General features: G+C 43.9%; 1 pseudogene; it reads left to right on the forward strand.

The window, feature by feature from the left end:
* LOC120846558 overlaps window positions 1-13216 on the forward strand; it is a 148672-nt pseudogene that overhangs the window by 88387 nt on the left and 47069 nt on the right.

Genomic DNA, 13216 nt, shown 5'->3' on the forward strand with positions numbered 1-13216 from the left:
AAAAATTCTCGCGAACGGCAGTTCTGAAGTAAAGGTCCCACGCCCGTCGTCCGCTGCCATCCGCGACTCCCACGATAGGGAAACGACGCCATGTTGAGAATTACGCAGTGAACGCACAGAATGCTTCCCGTTGTCTGTGCAACTTTTTTTTTTAGTCAACGTATTTGCAGCTTTTTGGAAGCCAAGAAAAATGGGTTTCTTATATTTTTTTTTTCAATTTTATGTATGGACTGGTCCGCCTTCAATGACCCACGACTTTGATTAAATTTAGTGGTCGTGTCTAAACCTTAGAAAACGGCCCGTGACGACAGAAAAGAGAGTGAGCGCGATTCAAACCGGTGAGTTTTCGATCGACAGTTTTCGCGCGGAAAGAAACCGAATTTCGAGCCGCAAATTCTGTTCTGGGTGGTTGGGCTCTCATGTCATGTACAACTAAAAACCCCGGCGAGCATAAATACCCTGTCAGTGTCCCTTTAAGAGTGAACGGAGTATAGCGCCAGTATATTTATTCCAGGAACCAGTATCAATTTTATAAGCCGCGCGTTAATTTATTTTGATAAAGAGCGCCCTGAGCTTCGGCGCCGGGCTCTGTGACGTTCCAAAGGAATGCCTGAACGTTTTACGTGTAAGACAATGCCTATTAATTTGCTAACAATTTTTTTTGAAGCTTGAACCTTGGCTCAATACAGTAACTTTATCAAAGCTATTGGTGACAAATACGCCAATTCACAATAATTTTCTTTCAACATCAATGCAACGTGTCACTATATATAGCCGAGCACTGCCCGAAGTGAGTGTTTGTTGGGTTGAAACAAAACAAATATTATGGAAATATTTTTACTGGATTAAAAAAAAAAAACGAATTAGGGATTGGAAGTCAAGGTGCACCTCGACGACATACGATTATTTAAAATTTAATTCGTGTGTTTACCTTAGCTACCTTTTGTGAGCAACTGTGTCTGTAACTCGATGCATTTGTAAGAAAGTCATTGCATTGTAACATGATTACATTCTAGTTCAAGTAACGGTATACATCTTAATTATTGTTTAAGTCAACAACTGCAGCTGCGCCTCGGAGTGACGCGCGGTCTTGTCCGCTGGACGCCTCGTGCAGGCAGGGCGAGGAGTGGTACAACTTGCGTTCCAAGACGCGGCCGTACACGCTCCGTCTCCGGACCATCACGTCGTACGTGCCGGGCCTGGACAAGATCGCCGAAGACACCCTGCGAGTCCTCGCCCATGCCATTGACGCCAGGGGAGAGACGCCGGACTGCTACGCCCTGCTCTACAAATGGGCCCAAGAGAGTGAGTACAGAGGCGCCTGACCATGCAACTGTCCCGCCAGCCGTGACGCGTCGCTATTGGATCGCGGGTCTGCGTCTCTACCTGTTTGGAATCCACGTGAAGTTGAACGCGCCAACTCGTTGTCTTTAAACCACCGCCTTTGTCCGCAGCTGTCGTGCCGGCTGCGCATGCGCAGAAATTCGTAGAGCAAAGCGCGAAGTATTTGCTCATGCCCCTTTCGTTCGATATCCCGCGCCACTGCCTTTCTTGCCCTCACACACCTGAGTGGGCTTCTTAAAGTACTTCATTAATAACAATATTTATATTAATTTCGACCCAGAAAGGTTGAGCCCAAGAGAGTGACTGGTACGGGCCTCCGGCCAGAAATGCCGGAGGCCCGTACCAGTTGGTCAAAAACACCGAAGTAAAAAAGAACATGACAATATTAAAAATATATATAAAGCTATTTACAAGTTTGCTGTAATGCTTAGGCTAAACATTCCGTTTCAGTTATCGTATAGTTTTGCTGTGGCTTGCTCGGAAAATGACTTTCATAAGCGTCAGAGGACCGGATAACGGGGGCGTCGTTTTTAAGGAGGTTGTTAAGCGGATCGGCAGTGTTCGCAAAGCTACGGATGAAACGACGGAAGTACGATGTTATTACCAGAAAAATTCGTAGTACACTGCTTTCTGCTCACATTCTGCTTTCTGCAAGGAGTCCAGTTCGTGGCATGGAATAAATATCTTTACGTGTGATTATGTTCAGTGCGCGGTAGTCACTGCAAAAACGAGTTCTTTTTGACTAGAACGACTGGAGACCAGAATGAGCTGCACGAGGAACGAATTATATTCTCTTTTAGCATATCACTGACATTTATTTAATTATTTCATTTTCCCTCAAGGCCAGAGGCATTACAGAGGGGGAGAGCAAAGAAAAGTACAGAAAAGGAAAACAAGCCTAGAAATAGGTTAAACGCACTCAACAAATAAAAGATTAGTAATTGCAGTTTTGAAAAGGTCAGAGTCCGTGATGGTGGCAATTGTCCCGGGAAGGTGGTTCCATTCTCGCGATGTACGAGGGACAAACGATGAACTAAATGTTGTTGTGTTGGAAATTGGAATACCAACCTTGTGATTGTGATCGTTGCGAGAAGAAACGTAAAAAAGACGGGATATTAATTTGTCGCGCAGGATACGATTGGGGAAATAAATCTTATGGAATAAAGAAAGGCGAGAAATGCTACGGCGCAAGGCTAAAGGCGGCAATGATAGAGTAGCTTTCATGGCAGTCACGCCAGCCGTGTTGTGGTAATTAGAAAGGATAAAACAAGCTGATCTGTTTTGAATCGCTTCCAATGCAGTGATAAGGGTGACTTGTCCAGGATCCCAGACAGAGGCTGCATATTCCAACCTTGGACGAATTAATGTTTTATAAAGAGCCAACTTTAGGGCAACTGGAGCTAGTGAAAAATTTCGTTTAACATAACCTAACAAGCGGTTAGCGTTAGAGGAAACATACTGAATATGATTCTTCCATGGAAGGTCAGATGTTATGTGCACGCCTAGTTATTTACAAGACGACACCGGCTTCATATCAACCTGATCAAGAAAATAGTTAGGATTGTCAGAACATTGTCTAGATACACGCATAGACTTACATTTGTTAGCGTTAAGGCTCATTGACCATAAATCACACCACTCGATGATAGTGTTAATGTCGGACTGTAGAACACTGGTGTCATGATTATCTATTATTTCACGATAAAGTACACAGTCGTCAGCAAACAAACACATAGACGAGGAGATGTTAACCTGGAGGTCGTTAATATAAATTAAAAATTGCAACGGCCCTAGAACAGACCCCTGAGGAACCCCGGAAGTAACGGATACAACAGAGGAGTTACTATTATTGACAGTAACAAATTGCAAGCGATCAGACAGAAAAGATTGAATCCATGCAAGTATGTTAGAATTTAAGTTAAGCTTGGAAAGTTTCAAAATCAGAAGTTTATGAGACACTTTATCGAACGCTTTTGCAAAGTCTAGCAAATGCAGTCTGCCTGGGATCCTCGATCTAGAATGCAATGGACGTCATGAGTGAAAGAGAGAAGCTGAGCCTCACATGAAAATGTCTTTCGAAATCCATGCTGGGAAGGGCTGAAAAAATTGTTAGACTCTAAAAAGTTGACAATGTGGGAGAAGATGTCATGCTCAAGTAGTTTGCAAGGTATGCTGGTTATTGATATTGGGCGGTAATTATGAGCAGAATGCTTGTTACCAGCTTTGGGTATAGGTACCACCTTCCCTATCTTCCAGTGAAGAGGAAGAACAGTATCTTTGATTGACTGTTCGAACAACATAGTTAATATTATGGATCAGTAAAATGTAGTATTCTTAAGGAATTTTGAATTGATACCATCCACTCCTCTTGAGGAGGACAATCTGAGATTTTCTATAATTGAAATCACTCCAACCTAATCAAGAGGAATCGAATTCATCGGCAGGTAATCGGTGCTAACCAGCAGTGGGGTATAAAGGCGTCTATCACTTGAAAAAAAAGAAAAAAAAAACGACGAACAGAAACTGTGCTGCATCGAATACGATTGAATGTGGCTTTTACTAGAAAATATCTTCATATGATCGGCCAAGTAGATTCACCGCATTGTACAGCATGCTCAACAACACACGACATTAAACATGTACTCTGCCATTGTTCACTATATAGTTCCCAAAGGAAAATACTAAAACAATCCTTGAAGATACATGATCAGGACATGGAGCTCGGCCATATATTAGGACCCTGGACTTCAGTAGCGAAAGAATCCAAAGCAACCAACGCTTTACTCCGGTTCTTAAAGGACACCCGCCTGGACCAAGAGCTGTGAACTGACATCACTCTTTTTAATTTAGGTGTGGCTATTTATTTTTCGCCAATCTTTGAGTGCGTATATATGTGTTTTAGTATGTGTGTGGGATGTGTGTGGGGGAGGGGGGATACGAGTGGATATGTGATCTCACTCTTTCTTTACTTCTCTATTCTGTCTGCTGTCTCTCTACTCTCTTCCTTTTCACGCAAAGTAGCAAACCAGCACTCACAAGCAGGTTGACCTCTTTGCTTTCCTGTAAATAAACATACCTCTCTCTCTCTCTATCACTTGAAAAATAATTACTGAAAACGCGATTAATTACATTTTCGCAGACTTCGCTAGGCATACTTTCACCACTTAAATACATTAGTGTGATTGAAGACTAGGATTTTTTGTTCATAATGTCCAAAAATTGTTTAGGGTTATTTATCAACATAGCTGATAAGCTGCGTGAAAAAAATCTAATTTGGCGTCTTCAATTGCTTTTTCATAAACTTCAGCAGCAGTGCGATAGCTCTACCAGCGACGTTTACATGCGATAAATTTTGCAGCGCGAAATAAACGCTTTTTCTTATTGGAGAGGCGTTTTAGGGCCCTAGCAAACCAGGGTGACTGTGAGTTTTCAAAGGCTGTTCTGAGTGGAATATGCTGATTGATAAGCATATGTACTTTTGTCTTGTAAAGTTGTCAATTTTCTTCTACTGACCGGCTCGAGAAACCTGCTAAAAACACGTCAAAGAAAGCTTCGAGGTCATGATTAATTTTGATGAAGCTTTAGTATAATTATGAATTTGCTTTGTGAGAGTTGATGGCTTAGGCACTGCTGCTTTAACATCGAAATGCAATATGGAATGATCACTAAGTCCTGCGAGGTGTATTATCGGGGAAACAATATCAGAATGAGTTGTTAGAACAAGATCCAAGACATTTGCTATCAATGGGGTCACTCGCGTGGGTTTCGTGACTAGCTGAGTCAAATTAAAATCTAGACACAGGGAGACAAAGTCTTTGCATTCAGAAGATAAAGTCGTTGCAATGATAGATTCAGACCAAACAATATAAGGATAATTAAAGTCACCCAAAAGGAAAATAGGTGAACTGGGATAACGCAGCTTAATGTCATTTAATAAATCATGCAAGGCTTTAACATATGATCACGCGTAGAAGGGTGGTCGGTAGCACACCCCTGTTATGTATTTTTTATGGTTGTTACCAATGCATTCCCAAAGAATTTCTAAATAACAGATCGTGTTTATGCAGAAAGAACTCATGTGAGCTGTTGCTGCAATTAACACTCCACCACCGCTCTTATCTACTCTGTCGTTTCTGTAAATATTATACTTTTTATTCGCGTGAAAAATCTCATCATTACGCACCTTCCCGTTTAACCAAGTTTCCGTTAAAACAATTACATGAGCATCAGTTGAATCAATAATTGAGCACAAGTCATCACGTTTTTTTAATGATGCTTCTAATATTTGTGTATATCACCGATACATCCGAGAAAGCTGACGGAGGCACTCTACCCTTCGCGGTCCGTTAACTGGATATCGGCTGCCGAGGCGATTCACCGCTGGGAGCCAGATTTTGCGTGGTAGATGGCATCGGAGATACGGATGGGCCGACTTCATATACGTTGTCATTCACCGTGTCATAAGCGTAGCATATGTTGTTAATATGCATTTTGTTGTGCCGTAGTTCAAACGTGTCGCCTTTTTCTTTCGCGAATTCGATAAGCTTTTTCCGTGATTGACGCGTCCCAATCGAGGAGTCCTCGCTCACAGAAATGCGGTCAGCCTTCAGCATTAACCTTCGTTGCAAAATGTGGTCTTTAATCTTGTAAGATGAGAACTTCACAATGAATGGGTGGCCCTTTGACTGACAGAATGTTCCAATTCTATTGGTTCTGATAATCGCTTCATTCGCAACTTGAAGATTAAGCGACCGCTGAAAAATATTTAAAATTGATTTCTCCGTTTGTGACCAAGTTTCGGTTAGTGTGTCAGCAATCCCAAAGAAAACTAGGTTGTCCCGGCGTGAACGATCTTCCGCGTCGTCCAAACGCGCTCTCAGAGCTTTGTTTTTCTTCTGCATCACCTCTGCGAAGCCTCGTGCCGTGTTAACGTCTTGCTGAAGTTGAGTGATAGCTGTAGTTTTATTTTCAACATCAGTTAGGCGAGCTTTTATATCATTTATATCCACTTTAACGGCTTCCTGGTTTTGTTTTACTTCGTTTAGTGAGGCAAGAATTCCTGATTGAGCTTAGTTTATTCTGAACGAGCGCTCACTTTCGACTTTCAACATTTGGTGCGTTTCGTTAAACTGCTTAAGCTGTACAATACTCATCGGGCTGGGGTTAGACTCGACGTCTCCAGAAACCATGAGAAGAAGGCCCACTACGTCAACACATTCGCAAATAGTTGTACAAAGCACCTGTGAGGACGGGAACAGCAGTAAACACACATTACTTGTTTTTCTAGCGTTTAACGAAGGAATTGGACCAACCTATGCAAACAAGAAGAAAGCATGAGTTGACCGCATCGTTTGGCTGGTCCCGTGCTCACTCGGGGCCATGAATTGCTTCGAGCAGTATATATCGGCTGTAGGACTATTCGTCGAAAGACAACTCGTAGCAGGACAACTCGTAGCAGGGCAATTCGTCGCATAGGGCAGTTCGTCATAGGGCAACTCGTAATAGGGCAATTCGTAATAGGCTAATTCGTCCAGATGACGATTCGTCACCCTATTAATAGCTTCTTATGTGTTTAATTTTCACAGTTTTTCGAGTATATTGCTTCAAAATTATTATTTGCGAACGAAGGTTCTTTCTCATTTGGTGTTTTGATTTGTAGCATAATGTTAAAGATTTTGCTTAAATGATCTACTTTCGCAGTAGACGCTTGTCTCCTTTTGTGGGTAAACGGCAAAACAGAGTTATAAATATGTTTCAGTAATTTTGATAGGACGACCACACAGGTGTCAGTTCACAAAAATAGTTTCATTTGCATCGGAAGCTCTGCATATAGGTGGTATTCACTGAGCCTGCAGGTTCGAGTTTGCCAGGGAGCGCCACCGGCGATTCACACACTTCGAAGTCGCGGATTGACGTTTGACTGCCTTGGGTGCACGGATGTCCGTTGGTTCTGTGGGCCAATTTCATATCGTCGAAGAAGCTTGGTTGAATAGAAAAGAAAAACAGTTTATCTCGGGGGCAGGCCGTTTTAGTTTCTTGGTTTCCGTCGAGTACCGTGTGTAAAGGCTGAACCGCACGTAAGCAATTTAGCGAGCGACGAGAGGAGCGACGACGACCCGCTTTGCTGTCGCTCGGTCACTCGCGCGACGAGGCAAACCGCTTGAAAGCGACGGGAGCAGGCGACCAAAGCGATGAGCGACGATTTATAGAAACCTAAAAACCGAATGACGCGAGGAGCGACCGTGAAAAATCTGTGTCGCTCGTCGCCGACCTCGCTAAATCGCTTACATGTGGTTCACCCTTCACCGTCGCGTAGCTCGGTTTTTGGATTTCTAGAAAACTTAGCGCTCATCGCCTTGGTGCTTCGTCGCTTTCATGCGGTTTGCCTTGTCGCGCGAGCGACAGCGAAGCAAGTCACCGTCGCTTGTCTTGTCGCTCGCCAAATCGCTTGCATGCGGTTTTTAAATAGTTTGGACTAATAAAAAATGCGGCGCATTTTCCATTAGCTGCGCACTCGGTGAGCCGCACGGTATGTTTCTGCACAGGAGCGAACACCGAAGGCACGACGTACGACACGGAGGCGATGGAGCAACACGGTTACAGGGCCGTAGTACAGAAAGTCCGCTAGAAAAAAAAAAAAAAACAATACGGAAAGTAGCAAACAAAAACAAAGTAATCCCACAGTGCTACCCCAAGGTAAAGCCCCAAAGTAAAAAAAAATCACGGTTCTCGCAGAAGAGCTACCGCTGTGGGCACGGCGTGCAACACGGAGCGCTGCATGGAGCAAGACAGCCGCGGTGGAAAAATCTGATAGCGACAAAAAAAAAAAAAAACTAAAACACACACAAAATATTCCTACGGCGCTTCAAACGCACTAAAATCTCAGAATAACCCCTAGTTTCGGCCAAAAGGACCCTTTAGAGTTGTACAATGCTGCTAACCGACCCTGAAAGGTCCGGCCAGACGACACCTGACACGTACGTGGGACAGAAAGAGACCTCGAAGATGGCGACCGCGGTGGGCGATGCCAGCGCACCTAGCGAGTGACGTCAAGCAAATGTCACCTATACATCTACGTTTACAATGTAATGCTTCTGGCGCAAGCCTCGAGGATGTCCCTATTGTCTGTGGTTATTTGTGACTTTAAAATAACTGCCACAAATAACCCCAGCATGACTTTTGTAATGTGTGACTTTAACAACGCGAAGCTTAGAGATGTCAGTCATGAACTTTGTAGGTCTCTTCTTCGACATACCCAGTAGATGCTTTGCTCAGACCTTCGGTTAACAGTATACAAAAATCCTTCGCAAACCAGCATCTCCCAGCCTCTTTCAGTCCTGGTGACTTCCATAGCGACTGCCAAAATAAACACATAGACCAGTTATTTTATAGCATTTGGCTGGTGTACGAACGTGCCCTCAGAACTAAAAGGATGTGAATGACAAAGACGTTTTATAAACTTTATCTTGTAAGTCTTGAATGTTCGTTCTGGACTTCCCGAAAAAAAGATAAGCGAAATCTAAATAACAAAAAAATAACAAAAAAGTCGCACGCTTGCTGAACCACTCAAACTGTTGGCCCGCCGAACATACAGCCTCCCGTGCACTGTCGGCTTAAAGGTGAATAGAGTATCGAAACCGGACAAAGGATCGTGAACTATCCAAACTGTATACAACACAACATGCATCACAACAGCCTCCGACCTTTCCGAAATTTCAAAAGAACGCAGACAACAAGGCGGTGTTCAAACTTTTCTTGGAAGGCTTCTGAACTTCATATTTATACATACACGTTCCATCCCTCTCCTCCTCCCCCTTTCCAATTCCTCTAAACTTTCCAAAAAAAAAAAAATAAACTAGAAAAAGAAAACCCAGTTTTCGACTAGATGCCCTAGCGAAGAATAGCCCTATGACGAATTGCCCTACGCGACAAATTGCCCTGCTACGAATTGCCCTGTTACGAATTGTCTTTCGACGAACGGCCCGTAGCCCGTATATATCAGCGCTCACAGGGGGCGTGGCTGGCGCGGTCAGACGCGATGACGTTGTCGGTGTCGCTATCCAAGTTCCATCAAAGATCGGGTTGAAGTTCCGTAGAAGTATCCCCGGCAGATTGGTCGCACTGTTCACATGCCGGCGCGTATTCTGTCGGCAATTCGAGTGACCGTACTCCAAGGCCGTGCAGGAGCGTCCGGGAAGGGACTCGTGGGGCGTCAACTGAAGGGAAACCGCAATCTGTGCAAACAAGAAGAAAGCATAAGTTTACCGCATGGTTTGGCTGGTCCCGTGCTCATGATCTTCTATCATGGAGCGCTCTGATAGTGAACGTCTGTATGGACGACGATGAGTCACAGCAGAATGCTTGATATGAATCCGGTGTTCGGCCGTTAGGGTTTGACCGAGAGCAGAGGAAGCGATGTCAAGCGCTGTCTTGTACTGCTCTAACAAATATAATGGTACAGCTTTCTTCGTATCGTCTAGGTCATTGCTAATGTCTGTATCCAAGTTCAAAGCTTTACATCTCTGAAAAATATTAGGTCTTGTTAGAGGCGCAGATATAGAAGCCAAAGAAGGAGATAAGTCTGGCGTTCAAAAAACTATCTCAACACCTCTCGGGCTGTTGAGATAGCCGAAACACGCCTACGTAGGGATGACAGCCTCCCATTACGCACATCGTTAACGGTGGATGATATTGTCATTTTGGGCGGCGGAGAAAAGCTCACCGGAGAAAAGCTCACCGGAGAAAAGCTCACCGGAGATAAGCTCACCGGAGAAAAGCTCACCGCAAAACCGACAGATGCGGAGAAAAGCTCACCGATTTTTTCTTTTTAACTCAGCGGATTCTGCGTCAAACATTGCCATTTAACACAATTCGCATTCGCCACTTCATTAAAAATACGTCTGGAAACACCGGCACGAACGGCTACAAAACGTGTATGTACGTGGAAGAAAGAAACCTCCATATTCTACTGACCGTTCTATCCTGTTTTCAAAGGTTAACAAAAGCTTCAAAGAGGAATTCAGGTGCCGCGTTGTTGCGCATGCACTTTCGGGTGTTCGCCATTGACAGTTATGCTTTTTAGGCTTTATGCAGACATTATTAAATTTTCGAACTTTTTCCTGTTCTTCAAGTTCATAAACTTTTGAGTTGGGCTTTCGTTGCCTAAAGAGTAAGCCACAGAAAACACTCACCCGCAATTATTAATTTTGGAGCAATATCATTCAATAAGCTTAACAAATAATACAAAAAAGGTCATTTTCTTTTTTATAAAGCTGACGAATTTTAATGATAAAAAATTGATATATGCATGATCCAACAAGCTCCATATAAAAAGAAGAAAAAACAAATCGGTGAGCTTTTCTCCGCATCCGCTGGGTTTGCGGTGAGCTTTTCTCCGGTGAGCTTATCTCCGGTGAGCTTTTCTCCGGTGAGCTTTTCTCCGGTGAGCTTTTCTCCGGGATTCGTAATTTTTCTGCGTTTTTGTCTTAAACATTCGCATTTTACGTTTCGCGGACAAATTTATCACCGAATTGAAGGATGTCCAATGGGTAGCCCAATTTCTGTCACAATGGCAAATCAGGTTACGGAGTATGTGGAGGAAACTGTCCTTGAACAGAGTATGCTCCCGATAGGGTTTTTCAAACGTTATGTGGACGACACCTTTGTAATTTTAAACAAAGACCATGTTGCTGACTTTCATTTAGCTTTAAACAACGTTGAATCATCAATCCAATTCACACATGAAGTTGAACAGAACGGTGCACTGCCTTTTCTGGATGTTAATGTGTTCCGAAATAGTACCTGTCGCTTAGATGCAACAGTATACCGCAAAGCTTGCGATACAGGCAACCTCTTAAACTTTAACCCGCACCATTCTGTCGAACATAAAAGGGCTGTCGTAAAAACCTTACTACATCGGTCCGAACGCATTTCTTCTAATCCTCAATTGCGTGCTTCTGAGGATGCTGTTATTGTTGACCTGTTGATGAAGCGGAATTATCCGAAACGTTTTATTGATAACACGCGCAAACAGAGGGGGCAAAGAAGTCAGGATAATGGACGACTTAGGACAGGGCAAGTAACAATACCCTATTTGAGAGGTGTTTCTGAGTCCATTCGCAGGGCCCTCGCCCCTTTGAATATCCGCACAGCTTTCAAACCCCACCCTAAGCTACGTGACCTCATTTCTAAACCTAAAAATTACACCCCCCCCCCCCCCCCCCCGCCCAGAGTCCCAATGCGGTGTTGTGTATAAAGTGAACTGTCTAAACTGTGACGCATCCTACATTGGGGAGACAGGCCGGAAGCGCTGCACTCGCTTAAACGAACACAAAAGGGACGTGGCGAAGGCCGCGCATGCGACAAGAGCGAAGACGGATCTCGTAGACCATTGTTGGAATACGGGTCACTGTTTCGACTTTGAGAATGCGTCTACTCTGGCGCGCGAACAAAGGTGGGGTCCACGCAGGTTCGTGGAATCATGGTTCATCCGAAGTGACTCATCAGCTTGCAACTCCAACCGCGACCCCCTCCCCGATGTGTACGCGGACTTGCTTAAATAGGACTGTTGAAGTTTTTTTCCCTCATTCCTGCTTGAAGGTTTCACTTACGATGTTTCCCGCATGGGAAACGAAACGTTTGATTAAATTGTTATTCTCGTTGGGTAAAGTCGGAGCAGTTTTTCTTTGCCAAATCTGGCGTTGTTGTCACTCCAGTTGAACACAGTGGAATCATAATAGACTCGGCGCTAACATTAGGGGACACTATGGAAGCTCTTCTATTGACATAACAAATGATTGAGTGCTGGACGATTATTCCTCTAAAGAAAAATATGTTCGAAGGCTCCACGACCACATCAGGAGTTGCTTCGTTCGATTTTCCTGCACGTCATGCACCGGTGCAGAAAATTGTAGGGATGCGTACTTCCCGTATGTGTATTGAGATACGAGCAGAAGTACACCGCCCTACGCTTTTCTGCACCGGTGCAGGAGGTGTATTTAAATCGAACGAAGCTAGTGTAAGCTAGTGTTGAGACAAACGACAGTTGTGAGCGGGGAAAGTACCGTATTCAACTGAAATGCCTGAGGTGTTGCCAACGAAGGTATCACATACAAAAAGGGCAGTTAAAAATAATTCCGAACGGTTGCAATCAATTTCTGCTGAAATAAATGAAACAAAGTCCCACCCTAAAATCAGCGAGTGCTCAAAAACAGGCAAGACAATAAACTCTATATGATGTGATGGCAGATATCCTTTATGGTGATCCTGGCGGTGCAGTGTGCGGTAAGATATACCAGACCGGTTTCCGCTCCTTGTAAACAACTGTCCTTAAATGGAGTTTGCAGGTTTTGCAAACATTCGCAAAGTCTTCGTGTATAACTGAAATGACGGCTCCTGTTTCAACTAGAGCAAGAATATGTAGGCCTTCTGCAAAAACAAAACGTCAATCAAATTGGATCGTATAGACCCTTTCATGACAAACGCCACCAGGCGATGCTCCAGTCTTTGACGTTGCGGAGAAATTCCGGTTCATAAAAAAGAATGAACAAAGCCCACCTTAACGCCACTACTGGAATTGTCAATAGAACGTTTAACCACCAATTCTTCAGCTGAATGCCAAAAGAGAGAAGAAGCGCGGGATCTGTTAAAAAATTTCTCATATTTCTTTAAACCAACTGGCCTCCTTTAAGTCCTTAAATTCTACAGCCGAAGACCCTCGTTAAATCTCCAACTTCGCTCTCCGTGCAGCATTTATGCTTTCTAGCACTGCTGACGTAGGCAAGCTGGACAGGCTTGCAGAGACTAGGCGACCGGAAGTCGCTCTGGGCGCAAGCTGCAGTTTATGTTTGTAAACAGTAAAATGTTCTATAGG

This window comes from Ixodes scapularis, unplaced genomic scaffold, assembly GCF_016920785.2.
Source record: "Ixodes scapularis isolate PalLabHiFi unplaced genomic scaffold, ASM1692078v2 PGA_scaffold13__105_contigs__length_92229423, whole genome shotgun sequence".
NCBI classification, from domain to species: domain Eukaryota; kingdom Metazoa; phylum Arthropoda; class Arachnida; order Ixodida; family Ixodidae; genus Ixodes; species Ixodes scapularis.